At 48.4% G+C, this 19,930-nt stretch overlaps 1 protein-coding gene across 6 annotated transcripts in view; it reads right to left on the reverse strand.

Moving 5' to 3' along the window:
- Positions 1-19,930, reverse strand: part of PLXNA4 (plexin A4) — a 571,205-nt gene that overhangs the window by 400,230 nt on the left and 151,045 nt on the right. Inside the window, exon 2 of one of the 6 annotated variants that reach the window (XM_027573478.2) lies at positions 13,422-13,510. The exons of the other annotated variants lie outside the window; for them this stretch is intronic. The gene's annotated coding sequence lies outside the window, so the exon portion shown is untranslated. The remainder of the gene's footprint in view (positions 1-13,421; positions 13,511-19,930) is intronic. 6 annotated transcript variants of the gene reach the window in all.

A 19,930-nucleotide genomic window follows, 5' to 3' on the forward strand; every position in this document is an offset into this window, starting at 1 on the left:
TCTATGTTGCTTTCCTGTTCCCTTCCTTAATCTCTACCCATTAATAAAATTAATTCAGAATTGTTCAGAATTGTGGCCTGCCTTCTCTTGCTGAGAGGGATGTGGGTGCTTGGGTTCATGGGGAGCACAGCAACAGGGAGCCGGTCAGCCCTTCTGGAGCTGCGGGGGGGGGGGGGGGGGCGCCAATACCAAGCACTTAAAGAGGTTCTAAGTACAGCTCAGTAATTTAAAAAAATCATAATTTAGATTTTAACCAAAACATGACTTTATTTTGTATTCACAAGGCACTGAGGCCTGCTGTACACAATCACCCCCTTATGCCCCCAAGGTGTCTGTCTAAGACACCCACTAGGAGAAGGAAGGAGATAGTTCAGCTCCTCTGCCCACCCACAACCCCCCAAAATCCACTTTGGCCCAGGGTTCAGATAAATCACATGCCCATCAGGCTGCGATGACCACATCTCCGCCCACAGTCCCTCATCCGATCTCCAGTTTAGACCTCAGTCCCCTCTCTGCCAGCCTCCGGGTCACTTGCACACCATACCATGCCCGTGTCCAGTCAACGTCCCATGGACACCTCAAACTCAGCCCATCAAAACCTAGCCCCTCCACGTCTATACCTGCTCCTCCTGCATCCCCTCCCCTTGCTGGTACAGCACCACCCTCCTGGTCTTCAAGTTCCTCATCCTAATGACCATCAAGACCTGCTCATCAACCTCTGACCCATTTCTAGACGCTTCTGCCCTTCCCTCCCCTTCATTCCAATGCCTTCACCTCTTCCCAGACTGCAGTGCTAGCCCCCTAATTAACTCCCTGACTCGGCTTCATGCTCCTCTACGCTACCCACCACACCCTCAAGGCTTCGATCTTTCTAAAAAGTAAATCAAATCAGGTTACCTTCCTTGCCAAACCTCTTCTATAGGTACCCACCTCCTACGGCATAAAAGAAGTCTGAATTCATATTTTACTTTGCCTCACTCTCATAACATTGGGGGCATGAGAGAGAGATAACGCTGAATCTTCTCAAAACTCCTCTTTCCAAACCAATCCATCCCATAATAACATGATTCCCCAGCAGCTCCCAACATCCCACACACATTACACTGCCTTCCTCTCTAACAAAAATACCATTCAGTCCCTACGCAAGGAGCCCAGCACCTAGCCAGCTAAAGGGAAAATGTGCCCCCCAGAGACTTCTGAAACACAAATCTATTCCCTTTGGGATCTTATACATTTCTCTTCTACCTGCTTCATTTTTTTTTTTTTTTCCTTTTCAATTTACAGCTCTCTTTTATTATCTGCAAAGTTTAGAAAATACCCCTTAGGAAAAGTCTTCCTTGATCTGAAGTGTGTACATGCCCTCTCTCCTGGATTAGCAGTGTCCTACAGGCTTTCTCGGGCTTGTTCTGTCTCTGGGCTGGGCTGCAGCTGCCCTTGGCAGAAAGAGACTCTGCGTCCAGTTCCAATGCCACTGGGCTTGAAGACAGTGAACCCGATCCCCACACCTGCAACACAACTTCCTTCACACACTTGCTTTTTCTTCCTCTCCTGAGCAGATGCAGAAATGCCAGCAGGGAACTGAGAAGCCCTAGGGACAACAAAGTCACGGGGTGGAAGGATCCTGGCTTCGGGAGTGCCTGCATGTAGCAAAATCCCCCCACAGACCGATACTACACGGCAATGTGTGAACCTGCCCATATTGGGGGCTGGTCATTATAGAATTAACCTAGTCTGATGAAAACAGCACTCAGAAGCAACTCAAGAACAAACAGAACAAGGCTGCAATAGAAAAGTAACATTCAACCATTCATGCATGTTTAATTACAAAGCCCCGTACAGACCCGCAGACAGACCCACAGACAGACCCGCAGACAGACCAGTGAGTGTGCCTCACTTGTTTCTACTGTAGCAGCCAGCCATCCTCACATGCATCCAAGCTATGCATGGAAGACTGTGTGCAGCCAGTCCTGCACTCTCTCAGCTGCCCCTCCTCCCCCAGCGTCCCTACCCAAAAAGCTGAGTGCCTGTGATCACTGAAGGAAAGTGCAATATGATTCTAGGTGTCACCTTTCAAAGAGTGTTAGTGACTGTCAGCGAAAGTGATTTAAACCCTGGAAAAACCCTCATGTCCTTTTAACATCCAAAACAAATCCTCTTCACACCAGACATCAATGTTAAATAAACAGAAATTTCCATTAACCTGCACCTCTGTACATTTATTTTTAAAAAGCGGTGTCACTCTCTCTTAAATGAACATACTAATTAGCGTATTAATAAACAGCTGAATGGAATCAATGAGACATGTAATCAAGGTCTGACCAGGAGTCGGGCCAGGTTGAAGGGGGTGGGGGTGGGAGGAAAGAGAGGGAAAAGAAGCTTATTAGCAGGTCTGCTGGGGAGGGACATGTAAAATCAATGCCCCACATGCAACCGAGATGAGTCAACAGTGCACGGAACGCTAAGTGCTCGCCCCACCTCCCAGTCTTGGGCAGGAAAGCTCCTGGTGAGAGTTAATGTGACTAGCAGAGAGGACGCTAATTGGGGCTGGAAAAGCCACTCCAAGACCATGTGTCCAGATCACAGCTGGTGAACTCACCCAGGACTTTGGTGCTGGAGATCTAACTCCTAGACCCTTCTTTAAAATCCTGGAAAGGAATGAGCTAGGAGGGTTGATTTTGTTCTCGGCAAATACTTGCTCTAAGAAAGAAGCCATGAGAGGGGTTGTTGGCTTTGAAGTTCAGAAATCCTGGTCCATAAAGAGGAGCCAGGAGTACCTCTGCCCCAAGAGATGGGGCATTGGGGAGCCAAGGGTCTGGACCCTCTAGCAACCACTGTGGGGATGGGAATGGGGCAGGCCTGCTGCCCCCTCCGCTCCCCATTTCCTGTGGCACGCCTCGTAGCAGAAAGGCTCTGGAAGGCGAGAAGAGGAAATTCTTTTGCAGGTATGACGTTTCCAGCTACAGTGGTGCACTGATGACCTGCACCCCACCCCCACCGTGGCTCGTGCGATCTCAGCTCAGCACTGATATCCCAGCTGCACTTGCTCCACCTGGAGACACATCCCCCTTCGGCCCCTAAAACTCTGAACTAAGGAAACCTGGGGTTTCATCTCCCTGGAGATGAACACCAGGAGTAACAGCCTGAGTGCCTTCCCCAATGCCAGCTAAGTGACACCAGAGGAAGCTATGTTAAAAAGAGACTCAAACAGGAGATCATGCCTTGGGTCTGGCACAGCCCATCATAAGCTGTCCGAGGGTGGTCTTGCCAGGAGTCAGGGGATTGGCTTGTTAGCACTCGGCCTGTGATTCTGGGGTGCTTCGGGCCCCCCCTGCCATGGAAATGAGGCTCTCTCTAATCATAGTTCCTGAACAAGCCAGTCTCTCTGGATACACCTCACAGACAGAAATCCTACTGCTCCAAATACCTCTCTCTGGCACCCACAGGCACACCCGGATGATCTAGAAGCAGAGTTTGCATCCTGAGGTCTGTTTCTGCCAGCCCCAGGTGTGGCCTGTGACCTGTTCACCCTGAGGTCAGCGTTTCCTGGAATGACAGAGAGCAGACAGATGAAAGGAAGTGTGGGGATGGGGGGTACAGCAGCTCTCATCACCCTTGAGCTATTTTCCACATTAATACTGATGATGTTTTGCCCCAGGAGACTCGTAACACTGCTGGAATGATCTCTGTGTCCCGCCCCGCCCCCCCAGACCTCCCCAGACCCATCAGAAAAGCCAAAGGGTGACAGCATTCAGCTCGGGGCAGAGCTTCCTGACAGATCCACGAAATGAATTGCAGAAGGAAGGGCCAGAGACACCTGTCCCCAGGCCCAATCTGAATCACAGGCCCATAGAGCTGGTGCTCAGGGGTCTTTCTGTCGCGTTTGAGAAGTTCTAGAAAAGTCTCCCTGTGCCAATCAACATCTTACCCCCTCCACTGAATGCCTGAAATGCTGCGTCTGGAACTTGTTTCTTTGGGTCAAGCATTACGCTCTCTCTTCCAACAACCCCTGTCTTGGTGCTGCCGCTCCATCACCTCCCCTCCCCTCTGGCCAAGGGGACTCTGAGGACTAAGCAGAAGAAGGGAGAGGGGACAGACAACCAGGTCCCCACTGGTCAACAAGGCCACTTGGTGAGAATTAGTGAAAGCCACCCTCTCTCTCTCTCTCTCTTTCTCTCTCTCTCGTCAGCCAAGCTTGGTGGACAGAAGGTACCCTGGTGGAAGAAAAAGACAATGTTCTCCCCAGCAAGGAGAGGCCGCAGGGCTTGGCCAATGGAACACAGGCAGAGTGCCAGCTTTTGGTCACCCCTGATTCATGGGGACACAAAGTACTGCAGATAGCACCAGAGCCCTGTCTAAAGAAGGAAAAGGAGAGGCAGAAAGGAAGTACCTTCACTTTGAATGGAGTGCTTAGGAAAGACTCAACCATGTCCCAATTTTGTCCAAGGATACCCTTTGAAAATTAGATAGACAGAAGGTAGATAAATAGATAGATGTGTATATATGTATACATACAGATATATGTATAGATGTTCATCTCTGTGTATAAATATATAAATTCATATCATATATAAAACTTTAACTGTATATCGTATATAAAATTATATATTTATGCCTAAATATATTACTATATTATATATTGGTATGTTAATATATATAATAACTATTTTCAAACCAAAAATACCAGGACACATGGTCTGTCTATGGCATGGAACATCCGAAGTGAAGGCTATTCTAAATCCAGAGCCTGTGGTCACTAGAGATGGGCTGAAGAGCAGAAGATGATTGTGACAAGGTCCTGGGCGACGGTGGGCCAGTGAGCTGCCTCCCTTCCTTCGGGGGACCGAGGAGGAGCGGCGAGTCTCTGCCTGCAGCAGGACCGTCTCATTCAGAGCTGGCCCAAACGCTATTCCCCAAGGCCCCGTCATCACCAAAATACACCGACGCATTGCACGTTCCCAGACTCCCCAAGCTGTCAGTCCTCTCCGCAGTGGCTCATCCCCTTTCTCCATAGTCAGCCGGTGGTCCCTTCCTCTCTCAGCCAGAGTGTGGCTGGGAATAATGCAATGTTTCAAGCTGAATCATTTGTCATCATGCAGAGATTTTACTGATTTTGGAGGCCAGGTATTAGGTCCGTTCCTATAACCACGGTGCCCTGGGACAAAGGACTCTGATTGCAGAGTGGGACACACACAGCGTGAACTCCGCAGGAATATCCCAGAGGCCCTTCCTATCTCGTGTAAGGCTCTCTTGCCAGGAAACAGGGGCCTGGGACTAAAGACAGGTGAGATGGACTGTCTTCATAAATTTCCCCCGATGGATGCAGGTGAACATATCCAGGTAGCTGAGGCCATGAAGACTTGACCCCCTCTTCTGGTGCCCGGTGGACCAGGTCCACTTTATGACTGTTGCAGGCAAACATTGGCAAATGCTTCACCCTGCAATGCTTGACATGATAACCAAGGAGGCTCGAGGCAACAGGTGCCCGCTAATGGTTAGTCATTGCCTTGCATCAAAGCCAAGAGTCGTCTACTTGCTTCTCCCTTAAAACAAATCGAGGGTCCTGGGTGGTAAACCTGAAAAAGCCAGCAACCATCACCACTGCTTGGCAAGAAAAACACATTACCTAAGCTGTCGCTGGAGATCCTATAAAAACAATGTCCACTCCAGTGCACTGGTAAAGATGCTGTACTATTCACAGATTAGATATACAGACACAGCTGTTAAATCTAAACCCTGAGCAAGTGCAGGATCTTCGAGAAATGAAGGAATCCCTACATATATCTTGAAATCTTTTTTCCAAGGGTCATCCTTAGAGAAAAGGCCAGCCCCTTCCCTTTTTGTCTTTCCATTTGCTTGTAGAACCTCAAGGCAATCGGCCCACAGAAGCCCAGCATTAGAAACAGATGTGACTGTTTATAACCAAGAACACTGAAGTGCTTTAATCTAATGCAGAGTGGTAAGAAATACAACTAACATGTTTTAGGTATCTGAAGAGCAGACAATAATTGTGAACAATATTATGCCTCCATCTATTGAGCACTTAATATGGGCCAAGCAGTGTGTATTATATCATTTAATTGTCCCAGTCACCCTGCCACGTATTCCCTTACCTTTTCAGTGATAAGGAAATTGAACATCAGAGACGATAGGCCATGCCCAAGGTCACACAGCTAAAAAGCCAGGGTTTCACGATGGCTGTAATTTACTTTAAGATACTTCGGCTTGAACAGTATGGTATAATGTGTATAAGTTAGTTCTAATCTATACCCAACGATGGTTAGTCAACATCTGATGTGCTATCATCAAAAAGGCACACTCCAGGGTTGGTGAGTTGGCTTTTGATAGACTCACATCAGAGATCACCCAAGTGTTTCAACTATACTATCTTGATCAGCACTACAGTTTATTAAAAAGCGTAAGAGATGTTAGAAATAATTTTTCAGTGGAAAATTAAGTGGTGTCAGAGATAGATGATTGGTTAGAAACACTGTCCAGGAATCTCTGCCCTGTGGGCACAAAAATCTGGCAAGCCCAGAGCATTTTTGGCTCTGTTCTTGGTCTAGGGCTCCCACTGGGTCTGTGTTTCATCCTTCAAAATATTCTGAACTCCAACACCACTAGAAGGTGAGTTGAAACTTAAAACCAAAATATCGTTGCATCTGCTTCAAATAAACCTTCCATCAAATAAACTTGTCAGGGTGATTGTAATGGGGTGAAGGTCTGTATCCTCCTGAATTCATACCACTCTGATAGCATTAGGAGATGGGGCCCTTGGAAAGTAATTAGGTCATGCAGGTCAAGCCCTCCTGAAAATGGGCTTAGTGTCCTTATAAAAAGAGACCGAGACTAGGTATCCCTCTCCCTCTCTCTTTCAGATACAACAAGAAAATGGTCGGTGGTCTGTAAACCAGGAAGAGGGTCTTTACCAAGAACCCAACCATGCTGACACTTTGATCTTGGACTTCCAGTCTCCTGAACTAATGTTTGTTGTTTAAGCTGCCCTGCCTATTCTATTCTGTTATAGCAGCCTAAACTAACTAAGACAGTCATTATGTCAGGGCTGCCCAAACTTTCTCACTTCCTGGCACACACAGAAAATGATAATATTTGTACTACCTCCCCTGGGGCCAGGGCTGGCCTAGGGGCTCTAGCTGCTGCACACCCCATGTGTCTGCCCTAAGGTCTGAGGGCACTCACTGTCCCTGACACATTAGTCGGAACAGAAGATCGGGTCTTCACTGAGCTTCAAGAACAGGTTGTGTGACCGTTTCTGTGTCAGCTTACTAGCAAAGACTGATTGAATCTGACACCTGATTTGTTAGGAATCCTGTGGAGGAGAGGCCTATAGCACTCACCCACCTATAATCATTAGAAATGCAGCCCCCAAATAATGTGATCACTGGGAATGGCCAAGTTGGGGTAGGCCAGGTTACAATGCCAGGGCTGTCTGCCTCCAGTGTCTATGCTGGGTCCTGGGTGCCGCCATTTCTTGGGCCCAAAGTGGTTTGTTTGTTTGCTTATTTATTTTGATCAAACCTACAAGGGAAGCTCTCCAGGAAAAGCCATGCTAAAGGGTTCTGTCCTTGGTGCTATGCTGTTGCACATTTTTATCAGTAATTTGAATAGACTGAGAGTCACACTTATCAAATTAGTGGATGGCAAATTCCAGGACTTATGAAGGTCAGATGAGATACTCTGAGAGCAGTCATGCTGTATTATTGTAAGTCTTCGTCCACTGATGATAGTTCAAAACTCTCTTAGCAGGCTAGAATGGGGTCCAAACTGGACCCCAGAATGAAATTTCCTGTGGTAAGCATCAGTTCAAAACTTAACTTTCAAAGAAGTATGAATGAAGAAAGTTCCAGATGGCAGAAGTTCATGTAAAATATACCCCAAATGAGCATGGGAGGAGTTTAGAGATCCACTGGTTATGAACCAGCAGTGGGATGGGGCTGGCCTGAGTGCTTCGGGGAGCCTGTGCCCCACAACCCTGACATGCACGTGACTCCACGCTGGGCTTCGCTGCCCCCACCTCCTGCAGACTCTGACCTTCTCCACACACCTCCCCAAAGTCAGATGCGGAGGCAGGCCTAACTGTGCCTGAGCAGAAATGAGCTCTCAGTCAATGTGGAAAGTAATTCAGAGAAAGCCCTTCATCACTGCTCCCAAAAGCAGGTTGTTCCTGCCCTCTGCAAAGATGCCCACCTTGCAGGCAAAGCCCAGGTGTGTGGCTCAGAGAAAGGAGATGGATGGAGAATTGATAAAAGCCTGAACTCTAAGATTTTCTTCATAGAAGATGGAAGGAGCGGGGGCTTGGGGGGACGGGAGTCATAAAAGTAGGCAAGCAACAACTAAGGGGCAACCACTTGTGCTCCTCGATAAAAATCTCATTCCTTGAATTACACTTTGATGTTATCATTTGTATTTTTTCACCTTTGTGAAACCTCAGAACCTTCTGGCCAAAGAACAAGAAGTCAGCCAAGTTTTCATTTTGGAGAGGAAGTAAGAGCCGTTTCTCTGTGCCTCCCAGTGATATGGTGAGTCTGTGGTCAAGACTCCAACACGGTAGATGCTCATTTGCAATCGTAGGGCAATGACAATTAGATAAAATACTAAAGGCCAGACGCAGCCATCACAGCATGCAGACCTTCCCTTGATGCTACTTCCCGCTTCCTGTGGAAGTAGGAAGTTCGCCATGGTCTCAGTATGTGTGATACCCTCTACTGTCTGACCGTTCTACCACTCTTCTTTTTAAGCTCAGAAAACCAAGTTTAAGGTAAGAATCAAGCAAAGAAAATTAAGCCACCCTAATATTGGGTCCAAAGGGAACTGCACGTGTGTCTAAGACGGTTGCCTGCTTTCAAAAGCTTGCAATTAAGTGGGGTATGAGATATAAATGCTAAAAATACAAGTCGTCAGGTCGTATATTACCAATAAGCTCTTGGCAGCCTGAATTTGCAAAGTCTCTAGGTATACTGCTGTCTTGACACAAAAATACTTAGACCTAGCTAACATCTGGAATGTGAACAAGGCTACTTACAAAATTTGTTAGCTGGTAAAACCTCTTCCAGGCCTAAAGATTTCTTTTTTAATTTGAAAATATAAATTTTGGAATGAAAATGCCGTTCTTTCAAAGCAACACGTGCAGAGGAAATGTTGCCTGACACTTTTAGAAGTTGACGTTTTTCTGTTTGGCCACGTGATAACCCTGATGCTTTTGCCGTGAGCCCTCTTGAACCATCCAAACACGGCCATCACCAAAGTAAAGCAAAAGGGCCTTGACTGCATCGCAAATCCTATAGGCAAAGAACCAACCATTTCACTCAATAATGACAACCATACATACAAAGACAGGTTTTACAGAATATTTAATTTACTTGTCCATATTTGCCAAAAAGCATTCAGTCTGGCTAGCATCAACTCGCGGAAGAAGGAATGGAGATGAGAATGAGTTTCAGTCCCTTCTTCCTGAAGTTAGTCCTGAGTTTGGCAAAGCCTGCTCTCTCCTACCGCACCTACCACCCAGTCCCAGGCCGTCAACATACCACGCACACAGTCAGCACCTCGAGTGTCGGCACCTGTCTGAGATCTTCTCATCTGAGCGCACAGAACCAGAGGCCGCTTGGAGGACATCTGATAACCCGTGGGTCAGTGGGAAGTCTCTACAATGAAATACAAGAGGGTGGTGCATCGGAAAAGCAGAAGCAGGGGGGTTGTTCCCTACCTTTGTCTCCTAGACCATGAGGCAGCCTTTGAGAGGACATGGGTCCCCAGTCCTGAACACGGCCCCCTCCCCAACGGAGTCATGCACAGGGCATGCCATAAGCACGGCCGAGAGTGGTGTCAACAACTCTATTTTGGTCCCAACCACAGATCGCTGCGGTTAGATCACTTCCTTTCTTCGGACCCCAGGCCCTGCTCTCTGGCCCCTACTAGGGAAATAAGTTGCCACCAGATAAACTGGGAAAAACTGCTGAGTGCCCTGAGACAGAAAGTGTAGCTATGTAAATATATTATGTACAGAGCGCAACTGACAAAATGCACGAGGGCTGGCTGCAGAGGCAGAAGGAAGGTCATGCAGAAACCCGGTCCTCTCTGTGGGGCTCGCCGAAGGTGAGAGCTCAAAACTACCCACCCAGCCCCCTATTCCCACTCCATAAGAGAGTCCACAAGCCACTTACAGTAGCGGCTCTGAGACACCCAGAGCCAGCCAGAGAAGAGAGTAGATGCACCGTTTCACTTGAAATTGCACTGCAAATTTGCAGTTGAAGACACTCTTCGGGGCTGGACACTCAGTGTTCCTCATTCTGGAACTGGGCCCATGCTAGTTGGGCACCTCACCCTGTCCAAGGACCTCTACCTCCCCTTCCCCACAAGCGCAGTGACCTTCCACAGTGGCACGGAGGAGCTGGGGGTCGAAAGGGTCTGTGAAGACTTGAAGAAGTTGCGTATTTTTCTCTCTACACTGTGCTCAAACTAAATGGCCTTTTTTTCTAAAGTTTCCTTAGAATGAACACACTGATAGAGCACGGAGATACTAAAAATTTCACCACCAGCCCCTTCTACATCTGCTGTGATGAATAAGACTCCTAAATCACCAAGCTTCCCTGTAGAATGCAAAGCGCTCAACTCTACGCTGTTAACTTATTTTCTTCGCTGTGTATTGGAAGGAGGGGTGAGCATCACTGCTGGAGGATCTACCAGGTACTAGGCTGCCAGCGTTTTAATTCAAGTACCTTCACCATAAATGTGTGATGCAGAGGTGTGACTACAGGGAGGGGGACCTGGGGCTCCCCAGAGAGGGACTGCTGCACCTCACAGCATTCAAATAATACAAATGCTTCTTGAACATTCTTTGGGCCAAGCAAACCCTATCTAGTGGTCAGATCCCACCTGCAGGCCAGACCTGTACAGACTGGCTCCTGCCCACAGACAAACAAGACATGATTCAGCCTGACCCTGGGGGGATGGGGGGCTTTGAAACACACGAGTTGTAAAAAGGAAGGGGTGCCAGCTGGAGGCAATGACTTATGCAAAGTATTTTAGGCAAGAATACATATGGAGCAAGGTGAAGTGTGGGCATCGAGAGAAATTACAACCCCTTTCCTTTCTCCAAAGTCCTGACCTAACCTACTATTGCCAGGAGCAGGGGTCCCCTCCTACCCAAGCCTCTGCACTCTTAAGCTAACGGTCCTCTCCCCTGGTCTCCTGCTCTCCCACAAACATTCTCTTTTCAGGCTATGCAGGCTTCTTTCATCATTTCAGCCCTTCACCAGATCACCAAGCACACAGGAGCTGGTAGAGGTGTAATGGGGAGAGGCCTGAGCTTAGAGTTCATTGTCTCCTCCTTGATTTTCTTGGACCTTGCATACAAATACAACCTTCTGCTGCTCACCTGGTCCTTTCATATGGATGGCACACTCATCCTCACCTCCTGGGCTTCAGGTCAGGAACAGCAAGGGCTTATTCCAGCTTTTAAAGGAAAAGAAATCGAGGCCTCGCCCAGAGAGGGAACTGTCTGGAAGAAAGTCAGCAGGCCTAGGATTAGAAGCTGGATCTCCCTATTCCCTGGCCGGCACATAATACTTCTTCAATTGCTCTGAAAATGAAAACCTCAGGATTATTTTGCAGGAGAGAAAAAAAAAAAAAAGGCCTTAAGAAGCTGTAGCCACACTTCCAACAAGCTCCATTCAGAGGGCAGCGTAACTTACATAAATGATTTCCTATTACACCGCAATTGTCACTGCAACATGACAGTCTTGCAGTTTCCTTGAAGTGTTCTCTTTGTTGTTTTTCTGTACAGATCCCCCAGAAAGAAGAATCAAATATGGTCCGAACGGCAAAACAAATCACACGACCCCCACAGACCCAGGTCCCCCTTCTGCACGGCTCCTCCTGAGAAGGACCAAAGAGAAGGCAGCGAATGAACCCCCAGGGCCTGAGCCCTCTTCCACCTGCCCTGTTCCCAGAGCTCTGCTGTGTCCCTGCAAATAGGATTCCTTTTCAAAAAAAAAAAGAAAAAAATGAAAGCCAACAGTTTATGAAGAAGAAATGAAGTGGCAATTTCCCAGCATGGCTGGGAATCAATACAAGCTGTTGCCAGGGTTTTCCTTTCAAAGGGTGACTGCTACACTTCTCCAAAGTCAGGAGTGACAGAGCTCCAGTGCTTGACTTACAACTGCTTCATCATAGCAAGATATTTTTAATTTAAAACTCACTGCATTTGGGTTTGAACTCAGCTGGGACTTGATTTACTGCTAATTCATTTCTCCGACTCCTATAATTCTAAACTCAGTCACCAAACAGTTTAATGCTGATAGAATCACCAGTGCAATGCTTCATGAATGGGCATCAGGGGAATTTTGTTAGTAAGTGTGTTGTTAGCAACTGTGATTCACTTTGGAAAGGAGCACGTGCTCGGGCAAAGCATGACCGAGGCCTTCTGATTAGGCACTTGGGTCACCAGCCTGTGTCCCCTAGGTGATCCAAATCTAAACACCATTGGGGTGATAGCCCACCCCCACCCCAACTCACACACACACGTGTGCATGCACACACACACACATATGCACACCATTACCTATGTAAAATGGGTACCGGGTGCTGAAATGCTGCCCATGGGAAATGCCTAACTCTGTTCTCTGGGTCACTGCCCAATGGTGGAAACCACGGATTTATAGTCTAATTAGAAAACTTCAGCTTCTCTGGGGGTAGCAGTTTCTTCCTCGAGAGAAAATTTTTTGTTTCTACTGTCCAAAATTTAGGGAGCTATGTCTCAATAACTCAAGCCTTCTTCATGAATGCAGAGCATTTATCTTTGCTGGTTATATTGAAGCCTCTGATTGGATAAATGTAGCCGAGAAAACAACATGGAGAAGGTGAATGTCATTACCCATGTATTTTACAAACATCCATCTCGATCTATTATGCGCAACCAGAAAGTGCTCCTTGTCAGAAATATTTCCACAAACCAGTCGGAGCCACAACCACGCTCCTTAAATCAGTCCCTTTAGAGAACGTACATCTGAAGGCATGATGGTCACCAACATCTCATTACAACTCGCAGCCATTTCTGAGATTCTCAAAAGCAAATGGCAAGAACCAGAAGAAGGCAGCTCCTCTGAAGGCTGGACCCCACAGGTCCCCGTGTGTAATGATTCGGTAGACTCCATTCTCCTATTTCTCCTCCTCCAGACCAAGCTCAAACCCGAAAGCTCTCACTTGAAGGCCAGCGTCTCCCCAAATGCCTTCTGTCCAACACTTGTTCCTGGATTGGCTTAAACACTCACCACCAAACAAGCTGAAAAATGGCTGGCGAAGAATAATTAAACAGGTGTCTCTATAGCGGGACTCCTATGCCTTTAATGTACATCTTAAATCTCTAAGAGGAGGACAGAGCCTAAGATGTTTGCAAGGCTTACTTGGCCACGGATGCTTTTTCCATGGAGGCACTGGTCTTCGGGATGTTCTGGGAAATGCAATCCGGTCGTCCCTCTCAGTCTCCCAGCACCTAAACCCACAATGGGTTTTATATGGAAAGCAGGAATTCAGTTGCACATGTGTCATGTCAATAGACCACCTGTCCGCAAACCACCATCACCCAGGACACTCTAAGGTGCTTGATGGTTTCAGCCTGCCCTCGTCTTAGTTGGTTTTATCCTCTGTAACAGCCACCTGCCTTGATGTGGTTCCAGCCCCGCCCCTGCCACAGAGCAGGCGCTCGCCAGAGGGGCAGGTTCACATGCCCCTAGTTCTCTCCTTTATGGGCCATTCGTCTCCACCTTCTCCTGCTCCATTTATTCATTCTATTTACTCGGCAAATATTTATTGCTTGCTTCCAGTATGACAGGCCCTAGGTGGGGCACCAAGCACACAAGAAAAGTATGAAATGGTCCCTCTCATCTATAGACATAAGGAAATAAATAATCTCAATGCTATTGTCATCATCCCTACCGCCCACAGTAGCATCTTTACCATTATTAAAAAGTATGAATTAAGTTCTGATTACATGGGAGAACTTCAACCAAAGGCTGGTCCGGACCCTCAGGAGCCGGAAATCTCGGGCAGCCACACTAACGCAGACCCACATCTCAAAGTCCGTGAGTTGCTCACATCAATCAGCGGTTAAAGGCAAGCACATTTGGGGGAGAGACAGGGGTCAGTATCTAATGGTGAAGAGAGCGGGGGTGAGGGGTGGGGAAGGGGTCACAAGCACAGCACAACCATCAATCCTTTGCTCGGCCTGACTCTGGGTGATGGGGGGCTTTGAAGCACACGCGTTGTAAAAAGGAAGGGGTGCCAGCTGGAGGCAATGACTTATGCAAAGTATTTTAGGCAAAAATGCCCCCCCTTGGTCTTAGAGTTTGATGCTTACAATATTTCTTTAAAACCAGGAGAAAGACAGAGGTCCTTTGCCTCTGACCCCAGCTTCCAGGCAGCCATGCCCCTCAGCCAATGCAAACAGAAGTGTCTGAGATATTCACACACCACCGAGTGGAAGGTACTCCATTGTTTAATAAGCTCTAAAAGTTAGGAAAGCCTCTTGAAACCTAACCGGAACCTGTTCTTAATGCGGCTTCTCCCGGGGGCTTAAATTAGGTAGTCCAGAGTGTGGCTGGCCATCGCGGCCGTTGAGTCATGACTGTTGAGGGCTGAATGATGCCTTCTTGGAACAGCCTGCTCTGGCTCACTATCGGATTCTGTTCTGAAGAATCCTATGTATCTTATAGGGAACCCATTATCCCAGACCCCTAATTGATGCACCTGCCCAGATCCCTGAAAGCCCATCCTCACCCCCAGTTCTGGCCTTCAGCCACGTGTCCCACTTCTAGCCCGAGTGGCTCCAGGAATGCCTCACACTATTCCTAAAGTTCTCGAAGACTTTCTTCCTTCAGGGCAAAGGCCAGGCTCCAACAGGCCCACGGTGAGGGGAGCCACAGAAGCCCCAGCCTATGGGCCTGCCCACAGACAGCTCGGGCTTGAGCTAGCATCACAGTCCCAAAGTGAGGGGGAGTTCCTGCCTCAGGCGGAGAACGGTGCCCACAGAGCTGCGGCTCACAGGAAGGACCCAGCGCAGATGCTGGCTGTGCCTGCCATCCAGACTCTTTGGAGACTCTGTTCCCATCAGGCTTCTGTAGGTAAGGAGCAGGCAGCTGTGCTTCCTCGGGAAGGTCTAGCTGGCTTGGTAATAACATTCTTTGTATTCTTTGGACATTTGCTGTTTCTGTTCCTTCCCTACATCTCCCCCTTTTTCCTTCACTCTTGCTGCCCTGGGATTTCACCCCTCAACAAAGTGTTCCCACATCAACTTTTGCTTCAGGCTCTGCTTTCTAGGGAACCCAGGCCAAGACTGTCAATGAGGGGCAGACAGACCAAAAGTGCAAGGCTCTGGGCTCCTCCATAGCTTTGACCAGAACAGTCCTGTGTGTTAGAATCCCATATAAAATTTCATTTGAGTAAAGAGCTCCACTGTATACATATTAAAATATTTTTAAAATCTAGACCAACCCCCTCATTTTATCAATGGTGATACTGAAACATAAGGTGATTTTTCCCAAGACCCCTGAGCTGGTAAGCTACAGAGCTGTGATAATCTACATCTATTTTTCTCTAAAAATGAACTTTTCCCACAATACCCCTGCTTTTTAACCAGGAAAACATACCAGAACTATCTAGGAACCTGAGAAAATATACACCTGCCTGGACCTCACTCCTGCCTAAGGACCTCCCTGCTGTCTTGGAAGGGGCAAACACTGAGCCTAGAGTTGGACTATCTGCCCATCTGGCAAAATTCTGTTTGAAACCCTAGTATCTGCTTAATCACCAGAACCCAGTACTTAGTGTGTAGAGCGTGAACGCTCTGCTAAAATTTTCACTGTAGAATCTATCCCTTTATTCAGTTAGAATAGAAAAATGAAATATTTGGTCTTAGGCCAGCTTTTCTCAGTGGATTCTCAGGGCCACCACATAGTACATCTCCCTATTGTGGTTTCACAATCCCAGTTAGTGTGTTTAAAGGCTCTGAGAAGTCCTGCAACGAGGAACTCCAGCTTTGCTTTACACACTCAGGGGTTCTCCAGCTTTGGCCTTGGGAACTTTTTGTGTATGTCATACCTAGTCACTCCCACAGAATACACTTCAGGAAATTCTGCGCCATTTTAGGTTTACCTTCAGGAAGCAGGTCTGAGACGGAGAGGGAGAAAATAAACTCTAACTATGTCTGCAAAGTTAGCTGACACTCTGCGTAGGCCGGTTCAATTACACGCCCCCGTTGCCTGCTGCCCTGACATGCTCCCTTCTCACTCTTCTCGCCATAAGAGGGGAAACGGTCAGCCAAGTCTGCTTTGCTGGGCCAAAGCCAAGGAATGGTTTGTTCGGCCTCTAGCTCTAGACCCCACACCACCATGAGGAATATCCAGCTGTGCTCGTATGAGACAAGTTCAGCGGGTATGTCAGATGTAAAGCTAACTAACTCACTTGAGCAGCCAAGGCTTTCCTTTCCTGTGGCCCCAGTGCCCTCTTCCTCCACTGCTTCTTTCCACATGCTTCCTAATGAAAATTCTCTTCCCCGGAAGACCTCAGAATTGATTCCACTAGTCTACATTCAGTGCATTGACTGCAGAGGCGACATCCTCTTAGCTAGTGATCTGTTTGTGTTGGAGTGACAAAACATTCCAAAATCCAATTTGCTGCTGCGAATCCTGGTTCATGGAGAAGGCACCGTGGTGAGGGAGGGTCTAGCCAGGCTTAGCTGGCAACGAGAGGGTGCTGAAGGCTTCCTGAGCCCCTGTTGGTGCAAGTCTGAGCAGGACTCCACATCCGCCAGTTTCAGCCACTCCCACTGGTGTGCCAGAGGGGAGGTGATGAAATGCACCCCTGCTAGCCACCTCACATTTGGCAGAAACTTCTGCTCACTTTGCAGCATAGAGGAGAAGGCAGAGAAAGCATAGAATAAAAGTTTGTGTTTGGAGGAAAAAACTAACCAAACAACTAACCGCAAGAGTATTGCCTGGGGCTGTTCCCTAAACTGTTGAGGCTACAGAGACTGAGTCAGGCAGCTGAGGCCTGGCTTTGGGATGGGACAGCACCCAGCCAAGTCTATGGGCTCCATTAGGGTCTCCCAGACCCCACCTCTCAGAATCTGGATGTCATTCCTAACTCAGTGCTCCACTCACATTAAGTGCGCAGGATGACTTTAGCTACACGCAGCCACTGGTACCAACCTCCAGAGAATCTCTGCTCCCACTATTGTATGGCCCAGGCGCCCAGTGTAGCATGACGCCCCCAGGCAAAGCTTCCTTCCCTGGCTTTGGAAGATTCTCTGACTTCCAAAATCTAGAACCCTAGGGCTAATGAATGAATGAACCAGCAAGTCCCCACCGTGGGCATTCTTTCCCAAGAGTGAAGAGACCATCCGCCATGTAGTGTCCTGGATCCTTGGGCATCCCGCCTCAGTCCCTACACAATCAAAATGAGAATACAGTTCCCCCTTGCTGGATGGTTTGAAGGATTCGATGAGAGAATGGTATTTCTACAACACCAGCAAATCTGAAGCTGTTACTAGAGAGAACTAGATTCCCACCAGCACAAGACTCAGAGCCTCATAGAGTCAAAAGCACAGAGGAGGTCGGTACTCATTCCCTCCTCCTTAGCTTTCCCCAGGGGGAGATGGGAGTTACCCAAAGAGGCAAGAGTCACCCTCAGGAACTGAGCACTCTGCTAGAATGATCCATGCAATTTCACAAGTCACCAACAGTCAAAGATAAGGCAGGCCCACTTGATGAATGGGGAAATTGAGAGTCAAAGAAAAAAGAGATTCACCTGGGGTCATAGACGTGTCCCAGGGAGAAACCACATATTCTGTACTTCCTCAGCATACTCTCCCACAAATCTCCCCAGGGGGGCAACACGCTCCTCACAGATCTCCCAAGGAGGCAGACGACACAGTGATAAGGAGAGAGGTCAGTCTGCTTAGGGTTGAGATGTGGCTCCACCACCCACCAACTGTACAATCCTAGACAAAGTCTTTCTCCTTGGGCACTTCAGTTTGCTCATGCAGGAAATGGGAATAATTCAGTAACTGCCTCTCTGGGTGGTTTTACATGGATGATAATGGGCCAACCTGCATAAACCACTTAAATGATGGCTCCTCCAAGTCAGTGCAGAATAAATATTAGCCACCACCATCATTGCTGATTATTATTCCTTTCCATTCTGCTACTTTCACCAGGGCAAACACTAATGTCCACACAGCCTCTTCCCTGGGGAGGCTGATGCCACATGACCATAAGCACAGGGGTCTCGGGGCTGGCACAGACTCTCGCAGGGATTGAGGAAGCTTTTCTCCCAAGCTACTTCATATCAAGCAGAGAAGTAGCCTCCTCCTTCTGGAACAAGGCCTCTGCTCTGGGAATTAGGACCTCCTGCGTGCTTTCGCTTTTAAGACCCATCTCCTACCACTTAGCAGCAGAGCCCTGTTCAGTGTCCCCGCTGACTCCACCTTCCTGCCACAACTGGAATGCCACAGCCTGGGCAGTAAGCAGCACGACAAGAGTGAGTAAGTCCGGACGGAGGGGATCGGGTGGGAGGTCAGGGTCAGAGCAGCGGGGCCGCCAGCTTCCAAAGAGATAGTGTCTGCGGGGCTCTGCCTGGGCCAGGCATTGCTCAATGGAGCCTATGGGGCAATTACCCTAATCATGTGCATCTCCCAAACAGCCATTTGATTTATTAGCGTGACGTCTTTTTAAAATGCCGCTCTTAAATATAAATAACACTTAATCATCCAGCTGTCGTTAAATTCATGTTATATTGATTTCTTGGAGTGCCACAAATTTGAGGGCGAGTGGGCTGTCGGATGTGCACATAAAGCTAAGAGGTGAATTAGGAAGTTGCGTGGGGGGGAAAGGGGGTGCACAGGGGAAGCAGGAAGGGGGTGCCGGGGGGAAGGAAATGAGCCCTGTTCTCCCGCCCCGGGGTCTGAACTGGCTTCATTCACATCGTCGGCGCTGCACACAAACAAGGAGACAAGAGGGGACCCTAAGAGAGGACAGCACATCTGCCTCACAGACTCATCACAGCGTGGATCACCCCGCCCATCACGGAGCCATTCCAACAGGTCTCTGAGGTGGCATTGTTTGCGTAGTGCCTTCTCCTAGTGAGGATGGGGAGAAGCGGCTAAGAAATGCCCCCTAGCTGGCTCCGAGGGGAGAGATGGGCGGCAGTTTCTTTGCATCAAAGCTTGGTGATAACTAGGAGCTAAGAGCCGTTAATCACCCCGCCCCCTCAGCCCTCTCCCCACTTCTGGACCGCTGCCTCCCTAGAAAGCCCCGACTCGATTCCCAGCAGCCCTCGTTGTGATTACGAGGCTCCGGAGGCCGAGGATAGGCAGAATCTGCCTTGCAGAGCTCCCTGTCTGCAGGGAGCGGTAGCAGCAGCAGCCTTGGAGAGGAGCCCAGGAGAAAGGAAACAAGTTGGCGGCCTCAGATGCCTCTGGAAATGTGTGTAGGCATCGGTGGGCATCCAGGAGGAAGTCTGGGGAGGACAGAGGCGAGCCCGCAAGTGAGTACCAGATTGGGCCGAAAGAAACAGCGCTCGTGGGCAGCCCAGGCTCACCAAGAGCACAGCCTCGCAACCGTGAGGGGCTGCTGAAAAGAAGAGTTCGAGGTTGGGGCTTTTCTAGGACGACTCCCTTCCGCGTGCGAAGACCCTAGAGAACTTAAAAGGAAGGCCACAGAGGGGTGGTAGAGAGAGTGTGACAACCAGACATGCTCCAGGGCTCAGCAAGAGCCAGGAAAAAAATTAGATGATGCACACCCAGCCTTACACAGATGTTAATTAATGCCCGCTTTGCCCTAGAAACCAAATTGGTACCTAACGCTAAGCGCAGAAAGTGTGGGGATTTTTTGAACCCATGTTTAAAAATGTTTAGCTT

This window comes from Zalophus californianus, chromosome 12, assembly GCF_009762305.2.
Source record: "Zalophus californianus isolate mZalCal1 chromosome 12, mZalCal1.pri.v2, whole genome shotgun sequence".
Lineage (NCBI taxonomy): Eukaryota > Metazoa > Chordata > Mammalia > Carnivora > Otariidae > Zalophus > Zalophus californianus.